A 5,635-nucleotide genomic window follows, 5' to 3' on the forward strand; every position below is an offset into this window, starting at 1 on the left:
GAATATGTGGGTAGTAGACTTGATGGGGGAAAAGAGAGGACACAAAGTTGAGTGGGTAGGGAAGAGGTGTGGATCTGGGAAGAGTTGGGTGAATGGATGAATATGGTCAAAACTCATTGTATAAAGTTCTCAGGGAAGTAATTTCCAAAGTATAAACTTTAAGTGTATTATAAAATAGAATAAAAGTAAACAAAGAACTTTTAAAAAGAAAGGGAGATATAAATCCCTTCTGTGGCACAGAGAGGAGTCAGTACTGCTGCTGGGTAATTAATCAATATTTTGAAATAAAAGTGTCTTACTAAAAATTATGGAACTACCCGCTGGCGATGGGCAGAGACACCTTGGTGGTGGTGGTGTTCCTATATCAGTCAGGGACAGAGCAGTTGACAGTCTTCTGCTCATCCTAGCTTGATGCATAGTTTAGTGGCCAAAGCTGTCTTATGCCTAGGACACATAAAAATCAAATCAAATCAAATCCAGGCAGCACAACAGGGGAAAAGGAAGACAGAGACCTGCACACCAGCCACCATGCCACCCACAGACATACCTTCCTGTGCATGGCACAGACGGGCCATAGATACCTGTTTGATGCCAAGCCTATGCCACATGCATCTATGGTAGAGAATGTCACCCAGGGGCCTGCCAGCCACATGGCCATCCTGCAGCAGGAGCCACCACAATGTGTGAGTATGTGTGTCTTGGTCAGGGTTTCTATTCCTGCACAAACATCATGACCAAGAAGCATTTGGGGGGAAAAGGGTTTATTCAGCTTACACATCCATATTGCTGTTCATCACCAAGGGAAGTCAGGACTGGAACTCAAGCAGGTCAGGAAACAGGAGCTAATGCAGAGGCCATGGAGGGATATTCCTTACTGGCTTGCTTGCTTCCACTGGCTTACTCAGCCTGTTCTCTTATAGAACCAAGACTACTAGCCCAGGGATGGTCCCACCCACAAGGGGCCTTTCCCTCTTGATCACTAATTGAGAAAATGCCTTACAGCTGGATCTCATGGAGGCATTTCCTCAACTGAAGCTCCTTTCTCTGTGATAACTCCAGCTTGTGTAAAGTTGACACAAAATTAGCGGTACAATGTGGTAGTATGAGACCACGACTTAGAGTGTTTCTCCCTGGAAGGTAAAGTCCCTGGACGTTCCCCAAGCTTGTTTTCCCTGATCTCTAAAAATACAGCCAGAAAGAAGCTCTTTGTTCTCTATAGCCAGCAAAAAGCCTTTTTGTTTCTATACTTTACAACCAGAGATGCGATAATTGTAAAAGACCCAGCCAGGCACTTGCCTGGCTTCCTGTGCTGAGGACATGGAGATAAAAATTCAGAAAGAACTCACTCCCCAATCCTGCTGCCTTGTAAATTTCACCAAGGACACCTGGAAGAGAAGAGCTCCTCCCAGCTCCTCCCAACTCCTCCCAACCCTCCTCCCAATTCCTCCCAACCCTCCTCCCAACTCCTCCCAATTCCTCAGCTAGCTGTTAAAAGCCCCCTACTGTCACCACTCAGGGTCGAACTCCCCTGCCCTGCACGGTGGAAGGAGTTCGTCCTCAGCTAGCTGATAATAAAACCTCTTGCAGTTTGCATCAGGTGTGGTTTTCTCTCGAGTCATTGGGGTGCTGGCCAGCTCATCCCGGGACTTGAGCAGAGGCCCAGCTTCGGGGGTCTTACAGTAGTCAGATGGGAGAGAAGGAGAAGTGAGCAACTTGAGCATTATGACAAGAGATGGACCTGGAGACTCAAAGGTGGAGAGGAGTAGCCTGTTGTGAGTGGCCAGCCCTGCCATCTGGGGCCCTGCCATCTGAAGTCCCTGGCCAAGCTGTCACTGAGGGCCATGTCTGAGCCTATGGCTAATGCAGTGACAGGGGTTGATGTGGATGTAGTGGTTCCTATTACCACTAGAGAACATGGAGATGGCCCTGGTTGGGACAGCCATCGGAGACCATGCGGCTGTCCAGGGGCTCTGCATAACTGACCCTGACCCTCACTCTGTGCATTGCTCAAGAGAGCTGACCCCATCTCTCCCCAGCAGCAGTACCAGAGAGTGCAGGCCCTGTGCCTTGTTCAGGAAGCACAGTGGAGCTAACTCTGGTGGTGTGGACAGAGGTAAATGGGCCCCAAGGGTGTGAGCATGGGAGAGCTAGCCCTGTTACTCATCTGCCGAGAGGTGGCATGGGTGCAGGGGTAATGCTTCACCCCCTTGCCCCTCACCACCTGCTGTAGCTGGAAGAGTTGTTCCCCACCCCAGTCATGAGAACAGGAGAGTGGGCCCTACTCCTCCCTTGAGCAGTACAGTAAGACTGGCCAGGTGGAAGGGATGCAGGTGAGGCAGCCCCAAAGGGCAGAGCAGGAGAGCTGACACCACTATTCATCTGTCTTGAGTTGGTGTGGGTGCAAGAGTGATGCCTTCCCCCTCCCTCTCACCACCTGCAATGGTCTGAAGAGCTGGCCCTGGAGTCATTAAAGCTGGAGAGCTAGCCCTCTCCCATCACTAACTGTAGCACTTAGGAGAGCAGGACCTGTACCTTGCCTGGGCAACACAGTCCTGATGGCAAAGGCATGGGTGAGCCAGCCACAAAGGTGTGAGAGTGGGGAGAACTGACCCAGCCCTTCGTAGGCTGCAGCACTTGGGAGAGTAGGCCCTGAGCCTTGACTGAGCAACACAGAGGTGCTGGCTCCTCAGAGGCCTCCGGGGAAACTGGCCTCTGAGGTCATGAGAGCAGCAGAGCTGACCCTGCCTCCTGCCACAGGTGACCTAGCCAGAGCAGTGGAGCTCTCTGGAGCTTGCCCTGGAGGTGCAGATAAGGGAGAGCCTGCAGCCTGACCAGCTCAGCTACCACGCAGGCCCACCCCAAAATCCATATCATCTGCAAATGGTTGGGATGCATGAAAGGGCCAATCCTGCTGTTCCAAACTGTAGGATCTTCATGACCCAGGGTAACAACAAGATAACTTGGAGGAATTCCAATGAAGATTGTCTTAGTTAGGGTTTTACTGATAAACACAGGCACCATGACCAAGGCAACTCTTATAAAGGACAACATTTAATTGGGGCTGGCTTACAGAAAGGTTCTGAGGTTCAGTCCATTATCAAGGCGGAAGTATGGCAGCATCCAGGCAGACGTGCAGTTGGAGGGACGGAGAATTTTAAATCTTCATCCAAAGGAAGCCAGGAGCAGACTGACTCAAATGTGGCTAGGAGTAGGGTCTCAAAGCCCACCCCCACAGTGACACACTTCTTCCCACAAGGCCACACCTCCTAATAGTCCCTGGCCCAAGCATATTCAATCCACCTCAAGAATCTAAAATTGATGGTGTCACAGAAGCCAAAGATCTCGAGCCAGACCAATGACTCACTACAATGAACATTTGCAAGTGAAGATGTGTGGACAGAGGGATAGATGCACTATGGGACACACTGTGACACACTACAGCTTCCACAATGAGATGTTTTCTATGCTTTATTGTCAGAAGCCATAATGGGATAAGCTAATAACTAGCAGGTGATCATTCTGAAATGGCCTGCTTCGGATTATTATATAATCTGTGACAGGTATGCCCTCATTAAGCAAGGCTGTAAGAGATTCATTTTAGGAAAGATTCCTGCTATTAATATGCTTTTCCTGTTATTATTAAACTTATATAATAATCACTAAGTAATAGCACACACCTTTGAAGCAGATCTCTGCAGATCCATGAAGATGTAGTCTTATAGTGATGCTATATAGATAAATAGATGACTTAAGTCTTTATGATGATCCCATAAGAATTCCTAAAATTAAAAAAAAAGAATTCCTAAAATTATATCAATGATTATTTAACTCATTTATCATGGAACTGCTATTAGGTCCTCTTCTGATAGTCAAAACTGCGATGAGAACTCTACCAGTCTCCCAAGTGTCACCAGTTAACTGCTCTTAGATAGTAACCAGACTTTCTCCTACTCAGAGCACATTCTAAGAGGTTGTAAAATAATTAACCAAAGGTTATAAAAAGGAGACTAATGATTAATTATAGGTGCTATGACAGAAGATAAAATATTGACTGGGTATATCTATACAAAACTTCACTTATAACTTAGTTATGATTTAAACCTTCTGTGAACTAATGGAGCTGAGACAGGTGATGGATGTTTAGCCAGATAATGACTCCTAATGGCTATGCATGTAAACATTCTCTGTTGTAAACTTCTATTTCAATTTATGATTTGATTTTCTGTGTGAACTTTTGATAAACTTTTTAACATGTGATCGTGTATTCTGATATATGTTTAAGTGCTAAGGACAAGGAGAGGAGTCGGAACTGAAGAACTGAACTGAGAAGAACTGAGCTGAGAGAGGAACTGAGCTGACAAGCTTTTAGAAAGAACACTTTTTAGACAGAACTGAACTCAAGAACTTAGAAATATAGGCACGGCATTGGGCGAAAAGGCATTCAGAATTAGAGCATTATTGTGACATCAGAGCAAAAGGAGAGAGCAAGATTTGAAGAAGAATGCAATGGAATAACTTAGAAACTATAGGTAACATAAAATACTAAGAGAGCAATGTGCAGAATGCAGAGGGAAAGAGGAAAAAAGAAGATGCTGCAGAGAGCAGAACGAGCAGGCAGACTTCTCCTTACCATGGGACAGAACAGGTCCCATGATAAGGACAAGGCAGGCTTAGTCTTATTAAAAGAAACAAAGCTTTTTTCTTACAAACATGGGTGTAATTCATTTAGCATTAAAAGGGTAGAAGCCTTTTCTTTCTCTATGCAATAAAAATTGGAGCTCATTTTCATCCAGAATGAGTGACTTCTTTCTGCATCAGTGCTCAGTCTTTTGCTCCATATGCATATGTAAGTATGGATGTGTGTGTAAGTATGTAATTGTGAGAATGCATGCAAGCTGGGCCCAAGTGGGTTTGAATAGAAATGTATAAATGAATAAATGAGCATGCATGAATCTGTATATGAACTTATGTGAGATTATGCATATTTGCTTATGTAAAAGTGTTATTCTCTTCTCCTGGATCAATAGAAGTTTATTGCTCCAACCTTCCCCCTAGTCTGACAAACAAGAGGCATCTGGACAATAGGGAAAAGGCTCTAGCAATTAATCCTTTACTTAATCGATTTCCTGATGTTTTAGGATGAGGTGCTAAGTGCCAGAAACTGTAGTTTCTGGCCTCAGAGCATCACAGAAGGCAGGTCAGCTACAATAGCATAGTAACTTAGACTTAGATAAGTAAACTTTTTATTATACAGAACCCTAAATATCTCGTAAGACAAACTCTTACCCCCGACACTCGTCATCCTCCTCTGTCTCAAGAAGAACCGACAAGAAAGAAGAACCCCCATACCCCCACCAGGGCTGGTCCCCCCAGCACATTGTTGTTATTGTTGCTGTTGTTTGTGTGTGTGTGATTTATTTTAGGAGAGAGGTTGCAAGGGCAAAGGATGGGTAAGCAGGACTGGGGTATATGATGTGAAACAAAGAATCAATAAAAAGTTTAAAAATAAAGCAAACCTTAAGCAATTGAAAAAATATGGAAATAGCTAACCAAATGTGGTCAGCAAGAATTAAAATAGGTCAGGCTGGAGAGATGGCTCAGTGGTTAAGAGCACTGATTGTTGTTCCAGAGGTCC

The 5,635-nt window shown here is 45.2% G+C and overlaps 1 non-coding gene across 1 annotated transcript; it reads left to right on the forward strand.

Annotated features, from left to right (window-relative positions):
* The first annotated feature begins 314 nt into the window (after nucleotides 1-314).
* LOC115489227 lies at nucleotides 315-457 on the forward strand. The gene has a single exon (XR_003953189.1). It is a non-coding gene; the product is annotated as a small nucleolar RNA SNORA48 (small nucleolar RNA).
* The last annotated feature ends 5,178 nt before the right edge of the window (nucleotides 458-5,635 follow it).

Source organism: Mus musculus, chromosome X (assembly GCF_000001635.26).
Source record: "Mus musculus strain C57BL/6J chromosome X, GRCm38.p6 C57BL/6J".
Taxonomy (NCBI): domain Eukaryota; kingdom Metazoa; phylum Chordata; class Mammalia; order Rodentia; family Muridae; genus Mus; species Mus musculus.